The 23,414-nt window shown below is 37.6% G+C and overlaps 1 protein-coding gene across 3 annotated transcripts in view; it reads right to left on the bottom strand.

Annotated features, from left to right (window-relative positions):
• Window positions 1-22,610, bottom strand: part of LOC138179868 (TWiK family of potassium channels protein 7) — a 322,181-nt gene extending 299,571 nt beyond the window's left edge. For 2 of the 3 annotated variants that reach the window (XM_069113087.1, XM_069113092.1), the window contains exon 1: window positions 22,557-22,610. The gene's annotated coding sequence lies outside the window, so the exon portion shown is untranslated. The remainder of the gene's footprint in view (window positions 1-22,556) is intronic. The other variant, XM_069113090.1, reaches the window with a different exon arrangement.
• Window positions 22,611-23,414: the final 804 nt, after the last annotated feature.

Genomic DNA, 23,414 nt, shown 5'->3' with positions numbered 1-23,414 from the left:
ATCGCTATTGAACTGACATCAATGCCTAATAGCTACGTGTCATTCAACTGAATTCTTGATGGAGCTAATACTCCATTCAATTAACGATAGCCGCTACAATTGGGAACCTTCGATACTCCCGCATCGAGTTTCCAGGGAGATAATTTGAGGTAAACCAATAGAGCTTTATTAAGTGACAGTTTGATGTATCCACGACTCTCAGTTCCGTACAATTCGATAAACTTGGAAATCTAGTATGTAGTACCTCCTAAAAATGTATTTTCGTATATCGAATCTTTGACTGAACCAAAATATCTTTAATACGATACATCGTAATTGATAATTAAAGAAATTTCACGAATTTAAAATGGTGATACAGGTGGAGATACACATTGTCAGTAGGATGATAAGAATCAATATACAGAGTTATTAATATTACCAGGATATGAATTAATTTACACATACAAAAGCGTGTAATGAATATTTTGTCCGACACGTGTGACTCTTTTAAATGCAAATCAAACCAGAGGATGAAAGCGAGAAGTATTTAAAAAAAAAAAACAAAAAAAAAAAGGATGAAATACAGTTCATTCCAGGTATACATCGAAGTTTTACAAAGTGCGATTATTTCTCGCTTCGATGATACATGTAAATCCCTGGAATCCATCGGAACGCGTGTGACCGTCCTCGCAGCAAATTACATATAATCCTGTTTTGCGCGTAGATCTATGCGTACGCACATACGCTGCCGCCGACGAAAAAAATTGTGATCGGGTATCGCGTTTTTAGCTGAAGCCATAAGGCAAAAACGTTCTCTTTATTGTTGCGTGTACATTTTCTATGGAAAAACCTGACGCTATACCATCACAGAAATATATACATTTAAACATTACTTATTAACGTAGTAATTTTGTTACGCTTATAGAGTTTCTCTGTAAGTTATTCACCATAATTCGAATATTTGAATTCTCTCGGATTCCACGAAACTGATACGCTCGTTGCCGTTAACCACTAGCTAAATATAAATTTAATCGTAAATTTAAACAAAAGTAAGACAGCGTATTTCAGCACAAATTTTCAGTGAAATTCTCCATGAATAAAGGAGGAAGACATTTTGTAAATGAATGAAACGAGCGTCGTATATTTCTCGTGAAGGTTTCGTCTAGACGAGGTCTGACATTTTCCTTCCCTCGAAGGATATTCGTTGTCACGCAGACAGACATGGTCCTATTCTACTTTCGCAATAGCAAGGATGCTTTGACCCTTTGCGGCGAATGTCACCCTCGTTACTTTTTATTCTGTCGAAGTCCTTTCACAAACTGCCTTTTCAAACGGCGTCGTTGCTGCATCCTAACCCGCCAAGCATCGATACTTCGCCATTTCTGTTAATTATAAATTTCCAATGTTATTAGACCGAAATGTTCCAATTGACCGAGCGTACGGAAAACAAATTACTCAACACGTTGTTAATATTTTACGTAGGATCGTAACATTTATCTGACTATAGAATATCACTTACGCAGTGCACTTTCTACGAATCAGTAGTACGAATCAATAATATTCAATCGTGCATTCTTCTAACTTTTGGCTTACGTACTATTTTACATGATTTGATTTTAGCTATACAAATAGGGCCAAAAGAGAATATAAATTAAAATATATTCTTTAAAAAAGAAAAAAAAAATTAATTCGAATGTTTTCTACGTAATATCAAAAGTCCTTTTGCATTAAACGATAAAGCTGTATAATAATGGCAGTGATATTGTAAGGAACAAAGATGTAGATGTTTGTCTCTCCTAAAGAATATTTTTTATTTAAAACGTTAAACGTTTAACGACTAAATTTCTTTTATCGAAGAGCGAACAATGATACTTGTAATTACTTAATAACCATTATGTGTTTTATGGGAGGCAATTACATAGGATGTTCTTCATAGACAGATGAAGACATTGAACCGTTGAAAAGCAAGCAGAACTCGACGTAGAGAGTAGTTCGAAATCCAGAGTCATAAAAGACACGTGGTCTTGTAAAATTACCAAGACAATGGGAATACGATTCTCCAAGTATTGTCCTCTTGACATTTACGAAGGATAAGGGAGTTAATTAAGCAACTCAAGTGGGCACAAGCTGGACGTAATCATGTGAAAGTACCGGCTCTTCTCGAACACCGTTTTCGTTTTATTTCGTTTTCAGTAATGTCGGAAGAAACTGCGAGGGCATCTCGGTTAAAGGTTTGCTCCAACGAGCCAGTTCAACAGCGATAAGTCCGTTCCTTCGAAATTAGTTCAACCGTAACTAGCCCACGGGATCACGTCGAATTAAGTTGTACTTCACGACCTTTCGCTGATGATTCGAATTAAAACTCCGAAACTTGGACGTAGCGGGATAATCTTAAAACGTTACGATGTATTCGCAACGAACACGGGACAGTTTGCAATTTTGTGTAAAATACGAAACAAGCTGAGATTCGAATTCCAGATGTTGAAATTCTATCAAATAGAGTAACCAACTTGAAGGTAGAACTTCCAAACTGCGACATTTAATTAATAATAATTGGAATAATACGATTGATACGTATTTATCAGTTACGATGAAAGTTTTAATACGACGGAATTTAGATTTATTCGCCGAATATAGGACTTCGAATTGAATAACGATTCATGGAAATTGATGCGCTTGACGAAGAGTTGGAATCTATAGGAAACTGCATATCGTTATCGAAGTTCTGTCTACAACCGGATACAGGGCAAGTAGTTGCACCACCTTCCCTCCCCTTTCAAGGCAAGGTATGTTAACGACGCAGGAACGAAGATTAGGAGCAATTACACTCCCAAAGTGCAGCTTCGGAAACTATTAAACGCTGAAATATTTTCTATTAATTTATTCAACGAGTTAGAAGTAGGCGCTTGTGGAAGACGAAACTGTGTTTAACTCGAATATATGAAATTATCTCGTTTGATCGTACGAACGATTATCTTAGTTTTAAATGTTCGTGCAAGAAATCGTTCAACAAACTGTCTAAAATCACGTTTTATCCCTCATTTACCCCGTACATTTTCAGAGATGGAAAAAATCGTGAAAATTTTCCATATGGTCGGCCATTCTTCATTCAGTGGCGGGGCGAACACGACGTACATCAAGCATGTGACTAAGGTGACGTTATTAAGGTGCAACGCCATGAAAGAGCTGAAGTACGAGCGCGTGCTACTGGCATTGAAGACCGTTTGCACCCTAAATGCCATTTACATATTCATGCTTATAATCGTCCATTACACGGTGAGCGTGCGAACTTCTTCCCAAAGCTCGACGTGCCACGTGTAAACGTGCTCTCTGTACATCGCAGCCAGGTATCTATTTTCTCATTGCCGTTTTCGTTATGTGTTTATTTACAATGAAAACTGTACGCGAACAATGCTTGTAAATTTACACTAGTCTGGCCAGTTGTTTTAACGAATCCCACGATAACGCTTTTATCAGTGTATACTGGCATATCGAGTCGAGTTGCCTGAAAATGTACTCGGTAATTGCAGAATTGTAAACCTGCGAGATCTGGCAAAAGCAAACGGCAGAAACGCGTTTATAAATTAGTCGGTTCGTTTCTTCGCTGTTTCCAATGAAAAGTTTGACACGAGTTTCTCTAGTAGACTCGAGCAACGTTCGCTATTTAGTACTTACATACTGTTACGGAAGTCGCGTTACAAGTGCTCATCTCGAACGTCTGTTCAGAGCGTCTGGCGTAACACTTCGTTATGAATGCAGCACTGAAGCGAAGTACGTCTTCTGTGAAAACGCAGCCTGAACACACCGAATGCTCGGAATTTTTCTTCCGTCCTTTTTCTTCACGTCGTGGAATGCGGTATCATTTATTTCACATAGTAATCTTGAAGCAGGTAGGTAACGAAAATTCCTCTCTGTACAATGTCGAGAATACGACCGAGACAAACACGTTTTGAATTATCTCCGAACGATATTTTTGTTGATACAGTGAAATTACGAAACTGCTGCTATAAAACGGCAACAATCATTTATAGAAGATGTGGTGAAGGGGCAATAACCGAAAGTTCGTTTTAAAATCTGAATCTTGCAGGTCATCGTAGAATCAGGTGATCGTAAAATAAAAGATTGCCGAAGGTGCTTCAATTGGACAGAGCGTGCAATTAGCCAAAGAAAATTCTGTATTAGTCAGATTTTCAAAAAAATTAAACGCTTGTGCGGGATGAGAAATCGTCCTAAAACCAATAAAATTGATAAAATTCTCTTTCACTTTTGAATCGATACAAGCATAAATCCTTTTTGTATTAAACCGTGGTTGACCACAAAAAACGGATTTTCCATAACAATTCTAATCGCAACAGATCATGGCTAAATCCTGGTGAACGTTCTGTGTCACAGCCAGGATGAAACATCTATGGTCACAAGGTACTCTTGTATATGTATTTAATGGAATATGCATGAGATTATGTACTATGAGCTTCTATAACAAGGTCAGAATGTCAGTGTAAATCTACGTAGTTGACAAACGATGCGGTTTTAACGAGAAATTGAATTTTGCGCAAAAAGAACTGGATCAAATAATCCTACAACACGATAATGCTAGTTTCCATGTTATAATAGCACTCGGTTAACGTTAATAGAGCCACAATGGGAAGTCGTATTACAACCGACGTACTTCCCAGACTTATCCTCTTCAGATTTCCTTTTACGTCGTTCCACGCAGTACAATTTTAAAGAAATCTTTGAGAAGTCCGACAATTCGTTGATAATTATACGTCAAAACTTTTATTACCCGAATCCTTATCCTACAATTCTTGTTGTTCGACGAATATGCGAATATCGTTTCAATTAAAAAAAAAAAATTACTCGCCAATTTCGTCGTGTATAATTTATCATAATTACGGATTTCTATGAATTTACACAAAATTACACAAAATAATAAAGACCCATAACATACAGAAGCATACGAAAGATCCAAAGTAGAGTACATGTTAGAATTTTTAATAAATGAAACGAATCCCCGTGATGTCCGTTTGTATTGATAATCACAAAACGATATTATCGGACATTTACGCACGCGTATTTCTCATTTACCACAAATCTGCATGTGTTGGATAAATAAATTAAAAGTAGCGCGTATTATAAAACGGCTGGACATTAAATACCGAATGAGAAGAAATAGCCAATGGCGAGAAGAAACAAAAGCTGTGAAAGGCGCATATCGATTCCAGCAAGTTTAACCGGTATTCAGTCCATTTTGCATACATTATCGTATTTGCATAATTTCGCCAGTTTTTTTCATTACACCGAAATACCCCTTTCGTTGGGTAGGGATCGTCCGATCCCCTTTCTTCCTGTACCCCTTACGAACAGCCTAGCCGCTCTTGCTCGCCGCTATAAATGGATTTTTCTATGCAATTTCTATTAGCATAGTTTTTACATAATTGCACGCGGTACTGCTGCCAGGCCGATGTTCACGGCCGGCTATTTTACAGGAGAATAAATTCTGCCACCATGTATACAGGAGGGTTTCGGACAGGAAAAAAGATGGACAAAGAGAAAGTCAGAGAAAAAAGATGGATCTAGGGAACGAGCCAAAGAAAAGAGACGAAGACGAAGAACAATGGCAACGCGCAACGGAAAAACTGCCGACGTGGCGGCCAATGCCAACGTGGATCCTTGCACGTGTATATGAACTTCGCGCCTTTTCAATACCTTTTCAACTATCCGCTCCGTGGTCGGCTGAAGGTGATCGTTTATGAGAAAAGTTGCGTCACAAGTCTGCCGATTATGTCGACAAAACGGATTTTCGCGCTTTCGGAAACTTTGAACACCAAGAGTCACGCAAGTGTATTTTTACGAAGGGATTGTCGCAGTTGTGTTCAAATTGTATACGAGTGCCTGAAATTTTAAATAAACTCGTTTATTTGACTTTTTCTATTTAAATTTTTCTATCTAAATTTTTCTAGATCTGGAACGATAAAATATCGACTACACTGGAAACGTGAAGACAAAGATGACGGCATGACGGAAATGACACTGTCGATGAAAAGTAAATCAGACGTATCGGATAAGTTTGATTTGTCCGAGGCTTTGCTTCTCGGATTTTTCAAAGCCTCGTTCTCGATTAGATTTTACAATTAATATATCGATACAATGAAATTATTACGATTCGCGACATCTGCAAGTGACATGGTGCTTTGAAGAAAAATTTTCCTTATTAGAAACATTGAACTTTGTTAACCTCGTTGTGCTTGAATTAAATGATAGGGGAATGCGTGCAAGCATATCGCCTGAGGCCTGACAAGAATCTACCTTCCTCATCCCGACGCTCTCTAATCTCCTAATCAGCAGTTCCTAACTATGTTTATTAACATCTTTTCTTGACTCAAGATATAATATCGAGTAAACAAACTTTTGCAACATAAACACAGGATGTTGAGATGAGGCGTAAATTAATCGTAACTCATACGAGCTTTTCTACCAAGTATTAAACGTGAGAATTTATCAAAGCAATAAAAACGAATGGTAAACCAACAGAAACGCAGATTAAAGTTTCTTCGCGAAGAATCGTTCAAGATGGACACCGAAGTAAGAAGAAATTCAGTTTCTTTCCTCGGAGATCTTAACCTTCCAAACACAAGGAGATTCTTCAAATGATCCATTCAAGTAACGTAAATTAGAAATTTAAAACCGGACTTTGTTTAACTTCTCGAACGACGTTTCAACAAAGTTGCATTCACGATGATTTTACCGGACTGGCTTCGCGAGAGTAATGGTAAATTTGCAGGATCGAGTAATAAACAGATGAATAAGATAAGGTACGACGAGAGCAACGGAGCCAAGCGTATATTCCTCGCCTTTTTCCTTCGCAAAGTAATGAAGCCGCGTAATCGGAATTCCTTCGCGCCACGATTAAATTGCACAATTTATTGTTTCACGTTAGATATAGCTGATGCACGCATGCATCACAGGCCCTTCATAATACTTAATGTCAGCTAGCTGTTCGCATAGAGTCACTTTACTAGGGGATAAATTTCAGCGCCACGTGCACAGCGAGCTGAAGAACTGGCGAACGTGTGGCAAAACCGGAGAGATGAACCGTAAAGGAGAGGACAGGAACAACGAGTAATGGCAACAACCGTTCAGAAAACAACCAGTCAGGATGAACATTATGGGATGTGTAAAATAGAGAAATATTTGGTACGCGGGACACGTGGAGGTGGAAGTTTTATGACGAATAAGAATAACGTAAGCGGGTTCCATCAGCGTAATGAAAAAACTGATATACTAATGGCAGATAGTTTTTGTACAACGTATTAAAAATAGGTCACCTTATATTTATGCTCGTGTCGTTATATTATAGGTGACTTGAATCATTTAACGGTAGAAACTAGAACTAACGTCCGATTGAACATTGTCTGAGCTAATCGTACAGTCTTACTACTGTATGGTCTTACTACTTGAGAACAAGACATATTAATACGCATGTTTAAATTAAAGTTTTTTAAGGTAATAAGTTTGTTCCTCCTAAGGTAATAAGTAAGTTTATAAACATTGTTTAAACAATGTAAAAATATACGTATTTGAATTACATGTATGTATATTTTTAAAGAAGCGAGATAAATGAATAGATAGATTTCATGTAATAGTGATAAAACTTGCTACTCGATATAATAAAAAGTACAAAAACGAATTTCGGGAAAGTTATGAGATATATGTATAACCACGGTTGTATATTTATTGAAACTCTTTTATTCGAAGACTTGCCTTAAATTTACCGCTTCATACATGAAAATACTTTTTATTCCATGATGTATATTTTCTGTGGTTTCGTCGTTGTTATCCGAAACAAAGCAAGTGCAACTTCGCATGTACCACAGGCATGTTTTTTTCTGACAAGCAGGTCGTAATAGATTACCGACGATAGGAAATTTGCTCACTCTGTTGCAACGTTTAACGAAATAACAGTGATATGTTCGCGGTATATTTGTTCGATAATGGAAAAATAACACGGCCATGGAGAAACGCGAAGAAAATTTGTGTCGTTAAAAGGTTAACGCTAGATTGCACGACACGGACGTGCAAAATGCCTCGCGATTATTGACTTCTTTTAATGATGCTGCTTAACCTTAAACGGTCTCATTTGGCGCAACCTGTACTAGCACGTCGATTTCATTCGCCTGAATTGATCATAATGAGTAGTTTACTGAGACTAATTATCGAGCTTATCTTGGAAATTTAAAAAGATATCTTCTACGAAGAAGGAGCGAAACTATTTAAATACAAATTTTCATTGACCTCTGAAGCACATTTCTCTATCGTTCGTTATAAAATTTCTAAATTTCTCCTAACACTGTAATAAATAGAACGCGAAATATTTCCCCGAAATGAATCTTCTAATTTCGTAAATGTATTTTATTGTTATTTATAAACTATTCAAGTTGTATATATATTCAATAAATTAATCAATAAATTGAATTAACGATAGAGTTGGAGAAGTACTGCAAACCTACTATCTACGTAGTATCATACTCGAACCTGTCTTCTACTGATTACAGTGTCCCTAACGAGGAAGAAATTCTTTAATTTTTGAACATGTAGTTTTACTGAAGATCGTGATGACGGCTATCGTGATCGGACGGAAGAAAGTCGTAAAGATAGGCGTAAATGGTGAACACGAAGTTTTCACGTGGTCGATAGCTGGCTAGCCTCGTAAAAGCGCAATGGAAGTAGCGAAGAAAGAGCTGTACGGCGAAAAAGCGTGGTTTACGCGACGTTATAAATTTTCTATATTATCGAAATGTTGGGTACTGGAGCCAGGGAAAATTATTAATTTAGCTTGGCGTTACGCTGCTACCGGCAATTTCCATCGAACAGTTTCACCCATACCGCTGTTTCAACGAGCCAATCACCACGGCCCTATTGCTCCCTTTATTTTATTCACCGGAGCTTCCTCCAGGCCAGTACCTTCGCAAATGTGCCGCCATTCGTGTCTCCTTTTATCGGTAATGAGACAGAAACTTCCGCGGATATTTTATCTTCCATCGCTTTCGGGATGCATCCCTTTGCAGACAGTACAAAAAAGGGGGATTTATTACACTCGGCGGATCGATAGGGAAATGTTAACTGTAATTCACTTTGGAAGACTTGGCGCGACGGTATTAAACCAGTGAATCGAATTGAATAAGAAATATTTATGCCCCGGGTGAAAAATTTATTCGAGTTTTCACTTTGCTAGAGAAAATGCCATAGAAATACGCTCGATGGGAATTACCACTGGACATTTCCCAAAGAAGAACGTTCCTTGCGAAAATCTATTCTTTTACTCGAACATACCCGAACATACTTCTTAAGCTAGTTCACTGTGATTCCTGGCGCATAAGAATTACGTTAATATGAAAATCATGTCAATGTTTCAAGAAAGATCTATTAGAGATACATATACGGAAACCAGATATCAATGAAGTTTCGTTAAGTATGACTTGTTTGCACGAAAATACAAATATAAATTATATAAATTACAAATATGAATATTATAATTATAAATTAAATTATAAATATAATATATTCAATTATTATTACTAAAGTAAGGAAATAGAGTAATAGGCATATACCACTGGTGCTAGTTCGATTAAACTTCATTAATACCTAATTGCAATTGCCCCTCTATTTATTTTTCTCCTCGACTGAATCTTTCGATACACAAGACGTTTTCAGCGAGTGATATCCCATTTCCTACTATACTTGGTATTACCAGAGTACGTGGTGGTTCACAACCGGTGTACAATCAAATTTGATTCGCGTGACGTTTCCACGTGTACTATATGATAGTAAATTAGTCGATAGACGAACTTCACGCACTGTTGTATATATTAACTGTTCATACGGGACTTTCGCATTATGTCAGAGACGCGCGAAATGCGATATTAAAGCGCTTGTCTGTGGAGTTGTTTGATTCCAAGAAAAGAATGCGTTATGTTAATTGGATTTGCCCAGAGAGAGAGAGAGAGATTACATTTCTTAAACATCAAAGGCTGAATCTGCGCTCGTTGAAGGAATTTTCATAGTATGTTGTATTATCAGATCAAGTTCCTTAACAATAGACGAACCAACGATTTATAAATTGAATAAACCTATAGATCTTTATCGATAGTACGTATGCAACTGGTATTCGTGTACGAGAAATATTCATTTATTTATCAAACAATTCTATCGTTCAAGAATTTATTTAGACACACAATACACGGTAACTCGTCAATACTTTACCGGAGGGAAGCTTTGTCCGTCCAATTTATGATTTCACATAAACTCATAAGCTCGTTCTCTCGGAAGTAATAAAACGAAATGGTTCCGTGGCTGTACAGGTTTTTATGGAAAACTCGGGAAATTAACCAGACGTTACATAAATAAGTCGAAAGGAGTAAGTCGCGTCATTCGTTCTATTTATTAAAAGATAAACATTAGACCGCAGATTTTTATGTAAATTCATATTTTCGTGATCGAAATTATTAAAAAACGTAACGAGTCTTATATTACTTTGAATATTTTATATACTTCGATGTATCGGATGCGTTATGTAAATCTTGACGTCTCTAAATTTTCCATAAATTCGTAAAAATCCGCCATCTAATAATTACATATGAAATCGAAAGAAGAAAGAAGTACATATAAAGAAAATAAAACTACAATTCCTAATAAAGAAAACGAAATAACGAATAAATTACACAGCATTTATATCGGCATTTATGGAAACAATAAGTCCTTTAATTACGGTTAATACAATCCCATTGTAAATTTTACCGATTGCCAAGCAAATTACCATCGTTCAGAAGGCATTAAATAGCGAGAAAGCTCTCGTGTCATCGAACTACGGAGAATAGAGTGTACGAGGAATCGGTTGGCAAAACTTGATCGAACATGGTGCCAGAGTATCGACACTGTTGATTATACTTCGACAACGAAACAAGCTACGAACGGCAGCATTGTCGAGAGAAAAGGGCTAACGCGATACTATATCTATAGACGCATAGCTTATTCCCCCGGGAATAGAGAGACAGAGTTCACTGGCATGATAATGGGGATAATAAATGGACTCGAACCGCCCTTTGAAACTCACCCCTGGCCAACGTTCAACCTGTTCGAGGGACACGTATCCGAACAGCGCTACAATTTCCGTAAGCAGCGAACTCCGCTTTTATGAATACCGCCTACACTCTTACATTTACGACTTGAAGATTTTGCGATAGAACCGTTTACGACATAATGCCTTGGAATCAAGGGCTACGTATTTTTTTCCCTACAAGATAAATTTATGGTTTCATAGATTTTAAGGTGTGCACGTTGCGCCACGTACTCGCTTACACATTCGTAGTCTCGTTTAATACGCGGTTTATACGCGAATTATGGCGAATTAATCACAACGAGATAGTCCACTAGGTTGTTACGTGACGCATTATCGAAGATTTAGTAATCTGTGATACGGTCGTATTTAATCGACACGCTTGACATTTCTAAATATCTTGAACGGTGATTATCATCGACGCTATAAAATACACTGCCAGCCATTACTTTTATTCTTTTACACCTTTTTCTTGCACAAATATTCGTGTATCCAACGTTCCATTTTTATAGAAATTATAAGAGTAAAGCAACATCGTCATAGGATGAAACCTGATGCCTATTCGCAATTGTCTTCTATTAAAGCTAACAAATTGGGAACCGAAATATTTCCTCTATCTAAACTGCTTACACAGACGGACGATGTAGGAAATTTCTCCAACACAAAGGCGATGAGGTTCACGCGATCTGTCCGGACAACGATTCTAGATTTGGAAAGAAACGCTTTCCAACCGTGTTATTTCGCGTGAGCCCTTACAGTTTGATATCAGCCCCAAAGGTTTCGTGAAAATCTCTCTAAATGGAAATCTCCTGTTACGAGCTTTCCTTCCCTTTCTTGTACATCTTTACCTCGAAATGTTTGTCCTACACTAGACTGATGAACGCTAGCAACGATTTCACTGGCAAGTTCGTCGAAATACAGATTAGAGGTTTAGATAATTCCTCGCGAACTTGCCACGTCGTTCCTTTTAATCCAGCTGGATGCCGTTTCCTCGCTTTTATTCTCGGTTGTATCAGCGCCGAGCTAAAATCTGCGGACAGTTCGCGCGGACCTTCGTCAAACTTGTAAACAGCACGATGAAATTCTCGCGATCGTGTGGAAATTTGCTCGTAGAGTTTATTACGACGCCAAAGACTTCTCTAAGTCGCAACTTATGCGGCTAAGCCTCTGTTTGGAGTTTCAAATTGTTATATTTAATTAATTACAAATTTACATCCGTTATTCGTTCGATGTTACATTCGTATCATACTTTCCGCGAAATATTCCTTTATGCAAAGCAGAAATTAAAATGACTGAAACAAAGTATTCCGATTATTCTCGCGCAATTAGAACGCTTCGTTCCGAAACTACATTCAGACTTCGTTATTCTCGTAATTCTACACGCTGAATAAGAAATTACTTTGAAACGCATTTACACAAGGAAATTGTGCAGCCTAATTTATAACATGATTAATTTAGCTGATATTGCCCCGGTGCTGTACTTCAAACGGACTGAAAGCGAAAATAAAACGGAAACGATGCGCGTTAACGCATCGTTGGTCGTCGTTTGTAACAATATCGTGATTTTCAACAAACTCGAGCGTTTCGAGTTGCCGTTTTCTACACGGCTAAATAGTCCTTTGCTAACGTTCTGTTTTCTCTTTGAACGTTATTAAATAATAAACCATCGATTATTGTATAATTTGCCTCTCGAACGCGAAGCTGTTTCGCGAGAGTTGCTCGCGAAACGAGATTACAGTATCAGAAATGTAATGTTCGCCAACGTCTCTACGCTCTATGAAGCTTCTCATTCTGAAACAAGGGTACGCAAACAATAGAGCGTTGCAAACTCGACAATGCTGCCTGCATCTTCAGCTGACAAATGCGCATTGAAGGGAACGACTAGTTTTTACGATGGTGATTCTGCACTCCAACCGATGTACAGCACGGCTCATCTCGCTGTGGAAAAGCGGAAGAAGAGGAACGATATCGCGATGCCGTAACGAGCACAGAATGAGAAAGGAATCTATTACGCCGGGCTGGTGTCAGTCGATGCGAAACTCGTCTACGCGTCTATGCGAAACGGCTTCGTCATTGCCAACCCGAATATTCTACTTTTTCTACCTCGTCCTAGTCAATCTTATGCACCGATCTAAATTCTTTTAACCAAACGTTCCACAAACTATGCCGTAAATATCCGAGTTTCCAATGAATAATGGCTCATCTATTTCGGTGACGAGATTCAAGAACGAAATCTTAAAAGAAGACGTATCTCGTTAACGTCCTCTCGCTCCAATTTATATACTTTCTCGTTCAGCCATTACATCGTCAAGGAGGCGCATATTCAATTACGATTATCGAGTACGTATTATATATCGGAATTGCGCATAGAAACATCAAAATGGTTGCACCATTATTGGAGGAAGAACAGCTTTCCTGTGATTCATATTTTGTACCTTGAAGGTATATCGAAAGCTGAAATTTATCGAAGACTTGCTACACAATATAGGAGTAATACGCTATCGTGAAACAGTGTCCATGAATGGATGTCTATCAATGTTCACTTAAAGCCGCTTTGAAAGGCAGACTTTTCACCCATAGAAGCACCGAAGGCAACGATGTGCATACTTCATTTATCTCTCAAGCGAAAACATTTTATTCACGGGGCTTTGTACAACGACTAATTGGACTAACAAGGGGAATACGAGACCTTCGAGTTTCCAAGTCAGATGTTCAAGAACAGAGTATTGGGACACCTCCTGATATTTAATACAAACTGGATGCTCTTCGCTGATTTTACTGTCTGATTATTTTATCGCGAATGTGTTATTCCATTTGCATTACATGTATCTTGTAGCGTAAGATACTGATCGAGGTACAAAATCTATGCCAATTTCCCAGTAAGTGTTACGAATAAGCGTATCGTTTATTACATTCATTATTAATATCATTGATATTGATCGATCGATTGAACGATATATACACATTTACATTCCATATCGTGAAAAGTTCGATTCAGCATTTACTCGGAAACCAGCATTTTCTAAGACGCTATAAATCACTCTCGTAAAGAAAGAGACATGTAATTCGCATCTACTCGGCCACATACAGAATAATCACAAACCCAGCGGGTAACAATCACGGATGAGTCTGAGTAACAGGAGGAAAATACGAAGGAAATGGAAAAGGCAGGGAAAAGGAGAACATAATTCAGTTTTACGAGCAACATTGAACCTTCGTCTCCGGGTTATTTATATAAAAGCGGCGTGGAAACTCGCGGCATCGCGTACGAAATCCATCGTCCTATTTATTGTTGTTGCCCTTGTTGTTGCCACGCTCCCGTCGAATTTCTTATTTCCTTATTTCTCTCCCCTCCGCCGCTCTTTTTATTCTCGATACGCCCTCGCCATCGTATCGTTTCGCTAGCCAACCAGCTAGCCACCCCTCGCGTATTCCGCTCCGTCTCCGCTCGAGTAGCGGACACCTTACCAAAGAATTATTTATTGGCCAAGTTTCTCCGCTGGTAACTTATGTTGCCACAATCGAGCTACGTCCGCGAAACGGCCAACCCAGGATATATAAATTCTCGAACGGAGCTCCAAGTCGAATGCCTACAAAACGTGTCGAAATACTCATAATAACAAACGATCACCACAGCCAATGGTACTTTTATTATTTACGGCGTTACAAACTCCTCCATTTCGGTTATATCGTATCCACGGACTGCGACAGAAATAAGTAGATAGATAGTGTAAGTAGCTATCCACAAAGTCTAAACGAACTATAGTACTGTATAGTGTATAGTGGCGGGAAAAAGAACATTTACGAAATTATATGAGGAGCATAAAAAGACCAGGCAATTTTACGAAATGAATTCGTATTTGATAAGAGCAACGAGTAAATATAAAAATAGATGATTGTTACCAATATGATAAAAGAATTATTTAGTACAAACGATAATAAGATTCATAGCAATATCGATTAAAAATTTTCCTTCATCGATCGTTGTATTTCACTTCTATATCTTTCTGTAAACAAGCCATATATTTAAAGGAACTTCGGTGATACCTGTATTATCTCCATTACCTGATCATTTAATTTGTCAAGGTTTGATTTATACGCATATTACCTCGGACTAAGCATCTTTAGGAGAAATTACGTATGAAGGGAAATATTTGCCACACGCTCGTAGCAACAGCATGTTATCCCGTTGCTTAGTCTCGCTCGAATAAGTCGAAGCTATGCTTATTAATTTCTAAGCAGACGTCGAAACACGTATGAATAGCAATGGAGGAATGCCTCTCAATGTTGAACGCATTACATCGTAATGTCGGCACGAGAACTTACGTATGTATCGCTAATTAGAAATGCAATTTCTGAGTCTCGTTCGACGCAAAAGATGAAATACCTGCGAATCAACTACGTCTTTAATTAAAAAATAACCGAGTCTTGAATAACTGAGTCGCAGAAAATGAAAGGCTGAATAAGCGAGACTTAGTTTCGCAGAGATTCAAGAATTCGTTCAATACACGCAAAATATGGAACATTGATAGACCCTTAAGGGTAGTCTCGAACGTCCAAGAATCCTATCGGAAAATCTGAGAAGATTTTAGAAAAGTTCCAAGTAGTTTCAGCGCATCTAAGAGAGTTATGAAATCTGAGAAAATCTTTTAGGTATCTGTAAATACTTCTTTTTCACGAAAAGGAAATAATCAATAGCAGGAATTTCTCCAATCGGTATTTTCTAAAAACGAACTCATAGAAATTTGCAACATGTCGCAGCAACTTTTCAGATAGTAATGAAGTTTATCGTACGCGTCGTAAAAAAACTAAGTGACCGATTTTCCAAGGTAAACGATGCTTTTTTCGTCGAGCTACAACTAACGAGGCTAAACGGTATGATAGCTCGGATTAGTTTGCATGGTAACGAGGCAAAACTATGGGACAAGGCGAGGAATGCCGAACCCTATTGTGAAATTATTAACCTTTCGTGTAAGTTCTTCGTTAATCCCGCCCGGTATTCGAAACTTTCAGTCAAACTATACATCTACGACGATTCGTGCAACCTGTACCGAGAATTTTCGTAATCGACGAAAGTACTTCAACTACCTTTAGTAGCTCCAACCCACCTTTCGTTTCTCTTGACTCAAATGTGGCTCGAGCTCGTATACATTACTAAGAAAGATTTTATAAAAAGAAGCAAACTTTTCCAATTGAATTAAAAGCGATTGCTGCCTTATAAATAAATACTTTTCAGAAGGTTTTACAAAGCACTCGGAAGGTATACAGTAGCACACGAAAGTATTCGAACAGTTATCACGGAAAATTTGTATAAACACGTTGCGCGTGTCGTACGAAACTCTTTGAAAAATTTGTTAACACTGTAATGAGACGCGGCTATCGTAATTATAACGATAAGATTTGAAACTAATTCGGAAATGTATAGAAAAGTAACGAGACGATTTATCGCAAACGTGTACTTAATGAAAAATTAGTATACAGCATTAATAAATAGTAGTTTGAAACATACGATCAGCGTTGAAGATATCCTCGCTAAATATCGTGGCTCATTAATATATCGAATAATTAATTGTTTTAATGTTTCGGTAATTTTTGCAAAATGTATGCTTTCATAAAATTGCCTGAAACTTTTATATACATTGTCAGATTCGTTTCAAATTTTATCAATACAATTACGATATCCGTGTCTCGTCGCAAAGCTAATGGATTTCCAAATGTTTTGTACGTACAATATATACGTAAAAAGTTTCCAGGAGTGTTCGAATGCTCGTAATTTTTTCAAACAACTTAAACTTCTTATTTATCTCATTTTTCACTTCACAGAGACGGCAGTAGATGCCGTCAGAAAACCGTTCTATTATGTTCTACAAGCTGCTCCAATAACGTTGTCGAAAAATAAAAATATATCGCCGATATTTCCTCTAGACTGGACTTTTCCATTATTAGCAAAACTCGTTTGTAGAGCGTAACCGATGAAAGGGCCACACGATCCACGTATTAGGAAATTTCGCGAACAGTGCGGATCGCCGACAATGGTTATTCGAGGTACTGCGGGCCAGGATCAGAACACGATACACGACAATTTCGAGAATAGTCGAAGGCAAGCCACACATTATCTCCGGAAACGAGGTTATGGTCGTTCGGTAGGAGAACTCAGATGGAACACTTTGGATTCCAATTGCTTCTGTCTAACGCGTTTATCACCACAGCCCCATCCTCCACGTGTACATACGTATAGAATTTCATTTTAGCCGCTTCACTCTTTCGTATCGCCTGCTTCATGGACTACCTCTTACCTACGCAAACTTTATTGCTAAAAGTTTTATCGCAGATGAAACTGGGCTCGATCAATTGTCGTTCGAAGAGGGATTTGCGATCCTGGATTTAAAACGACGCGCGATAAATCTATCGGGCCTCGATTTTCGCCGAAGAAATACTTTCACCGATCGAGTAATCGGCATTGAAATTATTTCAATGAAAATAATTAAATCGATTGATGGCATAGCTGCTGGTGATTTTATATATATTTTATATATTTCATATATTATATATATACTTCTTTTCAAGAATTTTTAGAGATAATATTTTTCACGTTTTCTGTCACAATGGAAACAGAGAAAATATATCATTCTACTTAAATAGGAACTACTAATGAAATGACAAAATTAATAGCTCGTGCTATGCTTTATTTAAAGTTATTAACGTCGTTTAGAATTTATACGATACTCTGGAACTTTAACAAGAAATTGGATTTTTTGCTTTTATAATACGAGGCATCCTAGTGATACGCAAAGGGTATCGCGTAACAAGTGCATCCCTGAAAAAGGGTTGATTCTGGGTGAAAAGAACAAATTGATACCGTTGAATACCATTTTTTTATTCGGACCTCCGTTTTTTTGAAAAAAAGTTGACCTGAAAAGATCTTTTTGTTTTATTATACGACCAGATACGTGATATCCTGTAAGCAAAACAACTTTCTCTCAGAGATTTCGTTTCATCGGATGATAAAATAATGTTACGTTAATGGGATTTTCAACTTCATTTGTTATTAATACTAATAACTATTATCGTGGTGACATGATATGCAAGGGTGCAACGATTGGAAAGCGAAAATGTCTCTTTCTCCAATTTATTATCACATCATGAAGTATCGTAATATTCCTACAGACTGTGAAGTACCCATCTTCTAATTTCCCTAAAATACATAGGAACGAAATTTAAAAAAAAAGGCGACAGAATACGCGGTATCATTCAAAGGAAATACGAAACGATTGGCATATTGTTGGTACCTTTTGAACGTGCAATATGACAGCAGAATAGTCTATTTCGAAACACGAGCGTGAAATTGCAGGCGCGGCATAAAAAAATCAAAATGCAAATACCTCAACTTTTTAGGCGGCTACGATTTTTCACTCGGAATTTTTTATCGGTTGAAATGAGTTGGAAACCGATTCCGCTGACTGAATCGCTATAACGAACGATCGACAAAAAAGGACAGCGAAGATTCTCTCGTCTTCCGCTGCTGAACAATGGAAAAGAAATATCGGTATCAAATGTTGGCACGACCGTGCGAAAACGTAATCTTGAGTCTATTTTGTTCAAAGTGCACATGAAAAAATTATAAAGTAGAATTATACTTTAGATCGCATTTTCGTTAGTATGTTGCGTTCCATTCCCACCGTTTCGTTAACGTTCCAGTCTACCTTTTCAAGACAGTTCCGAAAAACATCAGAACAAAATCAGAAATACGCCATCTAACCACGGTGAAAGTTTAAAGTCCAGAATCGAACTAGTTTGATACAAATAAATTATAAAGCAAATATAGATAGACTCTGAAATTTCATTTCAGTCGCAACAGCTGTACCAGGTATGTAAATATGAAACCGGAATTTTTGTATAGAAAATACACGTTTATTGTATGAAAATGATTAAAAATATTTTATTCGAAGTATTGCCCATCGCTAGCTATACATTGTTCCCACCTGTCTGGCAATTGGTGGATGCCACGCCAAAAAAAACTGTCGCTCTTTTGAGGCAAACCAGTCATCGGGCCATTTTCGTACATTTTCGTAAGAAGTGAAGTGCTGGTCGGAAAGTGCGTGTCCCATCGATGCAAATAAATAGTAATCGGACGGAGCCAAGTCTGGTGAGTAAGCCGCGTGCGAAAGTATTTCCCAACTGAACGCTTCGATCGTTTCCTTGACCGGTTTTGCTGTATGCGATGGTGCATTATCACGAAGCAAAATTACTTTGTGTTGCCTTTTTTGATATTCTGGTCGTTTTTCACGCAAAGCTTGATTCAAATCGATCATTTGTTGTCGGTAGCGCTCGGTATTAACGGTTTCGCCAGGTTTTAACAGCTCGGTGGTCTTTTTCGGTGGTCTTCCACGTTCTTCGTTCCTCGCGTCAAAATTGCCACTTCTGAATTTTTTAAACCACTCAAAGCACTGTGATTTACCAAGAGCATGCTCACCGTAAGCTTCGACAAGCATTCGATGCGATTCTGCAGCAGTTTTCTTCAAATGGTAATAGAAAATGCTGTCCGCAAATCGTAGCTTCCAGGCACAAAATTTGACATGTTCAACGCTATTAGAAACTATGCTGTTGTATGAAACTTGTATTGTTCTGAGTCGAAAATGTTTGTGAGATGTCAACAAAAACTTTTGGCATCAATGACGCAGTTTAGTGATAACTACATTATCAGCTAGGGCCATCTATATGCAAATTCCGGTTTCATACTTACAGACCTGATATATATATCTGGAATGGAAAACTCGACGAACGTATGCCAAACTGCGCGGCACACTCTCCTCGGCGCGACATCGCGAGTACTTAAAGGACGAGTGGAGTAGGTGACGATGTTAGCACCGCTGCCTTGCATAAGGACATCATTAGCTAAGTCAATATTTTACTCTTATCGCTATAGAACACAAACACTACAAACAAGAACAGCTCGTCTCAATCAGAACGAGAATATAATCTCCTAACCCGATAACTGGAAAGTATCGGCATATCGATCCATATTTCGTTAACGGAGCTGAACCGATCCATCGTTTGTAAAACGTCTTTCGTTTCCAACGATCTCTCGAATATTCTGGCAAAGTTTGTCGATTTAACCATTGAACACAATGTACACACAACTATATCTGATATTTATACAACTTGCACAACTTTAGTACAGATCACGTGCATTCACTGCAAAACCAAGCTCTTCTTACCTGCGGATCTTTCTAAGTTCCAAGCGAATTTTGTCAAGTATCAGCAACGATATAACGAAATGCTTAACTTATTGTTTTTGTAGCGTAAAGTCGATAAAGCATGGCTGCTGTAACAAGAAACAAAACTAAAAAGATATCTAACATTTACAAACAGATATTAAGTTGTAATCACTTACCAACATTTATGTAAATTGATAGTTTCATGAACGCAACCAAAGAAATGGAACTTAAACAGAAACTCGTTTTAATCTTTAAAAATTATAACCGCTGCTCTGCTTTGCATATTTCGTGTATCGTTACACGTTATACGCTGGCTACAAAAAGTATTGTCACACCACTATACTTATCATAGCATGATATACTATACTAACTAATAGGATTCAGCTATATTAAATTTCATATTATTTAGTATAATACGTCTTATACGAATGCAAACATTTGATATCATGAAAACGAAGCGTAGAGTAACTTCGTATCTTGTTTTTGCATCTCTAAATTTCGCATAAACGCGTAAGAAATCATCGAATAATCACCGTACCCGTGCTTCAGCCGCTTTCCAACAATCAGTTACGCATACTTTCGTAACGTACAGAACTATTAATCGACGAAAGAGCCAATTCACCGCTTGACGTAGAAATACCGACCGGCCGAAAAAAAGCTTGATTTTCTCGATTAAAGGAACAATAGAGATAATATCACGGATAGCGTTCCCGCGGGAAAAGAAAACGGGAACGAGAAACGTGCGGGGTTTCTCTTCAGCTTGGGAGTTCTACCGCGGTCTTCTCTGATCGACCGCTTCCGGTTTCCAGATATAATGCAACTCGCGTACTCCCCGGAAAATGAGCGCGGCTGTCTCGTTCTCTGATTGGAAAACTACGAATTGCTTCCTGCCGACGATGGATCCCCGGGACAAAACTAGAACGAGGACAGAACCGTCGCTGTCGGAAGAAATCGAGGCAGCCTCTGTCGAATATAATCGGGCCCGGATGTGTCTTTGATTTACGCTCGATGTTCCTCCGTATTGGAATCACCAACAGCCACGCGATTGAAATCGATCCGAGGAAAAGAGAAAATAATGGAAACCTTATACGTTCATTTGCCTGTATCCACCAACTTTATTATTATTATTTATTTTAATTAAGGTCGTATCTTCGTGGTTATTAGCAACTGCGATTAACAAAATACATAACAGGAATATAGAAAACAACGAAGTGTAAAATGGAACAAGGCAAGTTACAAACATAAGTTATAGCGTCTATACGGTACAATTGGAGTACGATACAGTACGACTAATCTGAAGTTAGATTAACGGGATATAGTGTAAGTTAGAACTAAGTCGGTATGTTACAATATCGTAACTGGTGATACAGATGAATATCTTTGAGAAAATGAAGAAAATGTTTACGTTGATTTTTATGATTTAAACGAGTCTGAATCTCATTTGGAACATCGAATTTAATTCTACATCGGGAGACGCTACTACAATTAAGAGGATAATCTGCGGACAGAATACAGTTACAGTAATTGCACTTTGGCAGGTTTTTAGTTATAAGATGAGAGTGCAACCAACCTTCTATCGCATATGGTAGCGAATATACAGTATCGTTCAAAAGTGTTCCCACACTTGCTTATTTTTGGCAAAATACATTTTTCATTTGAAAACTACAGTAAAATCGAACTGAAATGGTTGGCTTTTTCGTGAGCATCATAATTACGTAAAACAACATATTATAACTCGTTTAAATCGATTTTCGAATATATACCATATATATATATATACCCTATTGTTGTATATATTCCACGCTGGATCGTGTCTTTCGAAGTAATAGTTTATAAAAGAAAAATTTGCACATTAACATGGTACAAGGAATTGAGATTATTAAGGCGTCGTTCTAATATGCAAAGTTTAAATCATCAAGAGATCCCAACTAATGAAGGAAGGATTATGGGAGATAGCTTATTCTACATCTCTCGTAAACTTGGTAAGCAAGGTAAAATAGCTTGTCTGCACTTTCTCGGTTAAACTTTCTTCCGATTATTTTCCACTACTCTACAAGATGATATTTACTGCATTCATTTAAAAGAAATCTTATCCTAATCATTAACAATCCTTAATTATACAATTATATGTCGATAAATGAAATTAGTCTTACGTTATATCTGTTATATTTTAATATTTTATCGAGGCTAAACATTACTTCGAAAACACGTTGTTGAGATCTATGTATGAGTTTAATACTTACGTCTTTCGTTAAGAATTATCGCAGCTTGGAGTCTCATTCTACTTGTCAGTATGTAACACAAAACACGAAGAGATTAGATAGAAATCGTTACGTAAAGATCATTTTTGATTAGCTCGTGTAATCAAATGGGTTTTCAACTTTGGCCAACTTTCTGAACTGCGCAGTGTTAATCTTCGAAGTTGTTCGAACTTCTTAGAACTTAGAATTTTGGATCTCTTATAACTTTATGAACTTGAAAACTCACCAAATTTGTTTCTAATAAATTTTGAACATTTGCGAAATAACGTTGGATAACTCGTGACGGTCCATCAGTTTTGCCTGCATTTATCCACGAAATATGTTTCAATTAATCTGCCAAAGATAAACTACTATGTGATAAACTATCATTGAAAAAGTAGCATTCATTGCGAATAAAATTGTACTATGATGTATCGTCTATATAGCTCAAAAAAATAGCGCGCCATGTAGCATCAAAGTTTCCTGAGAACGTATATGAATTTACCGTTCGCGCGGCTAAATCCGTAAAAATAGGTAAAATGCAACAAGGTCCGTGCAGATAGGTTGACAAACGTCGAACGTTTGTCGTTTGTTATCGCCGCTACAACGAACGTCAAATTTGACGGACGTAGCTTGTATGACTGCTAGTATGCATTACAATGTTACGCTTCGATAGACGCTGCAACGTCCACTATTTCAGCGTTCGGTGACCGCGGTGTAAACAGTTCATCCTCCATTAAACCGGTTCTTTCACCGTATCGATTAAACAAGAAATTATTATTTATACGTATAACGACACGTATTACGTATATAACGATAGCGAGAAAGCATCTGTTAGCAGGAAACATTGCGTTCGGACAA

This window comes from Bombus flavifrons, chromosome 5 (assembly GCF_040668555.2).
Source record: "Bombus flavifrons isolate JBK064 chromosome 5, iyBomFlav1_principal, whole genome shotgun sequence".
Classification (NCBI taxonomy): domain Eukaryota; kingdom Metazoa; phylum Arthropoda; class Insecta; order Hymenoptera; family Apidae; genus Bombus; species Bombus flavifrons.
The sequence above is the reverse complement of the archived record's forward strand: the minus strand, read 5'-3'. Positions and strand labels throughout refer to the sequence as shown.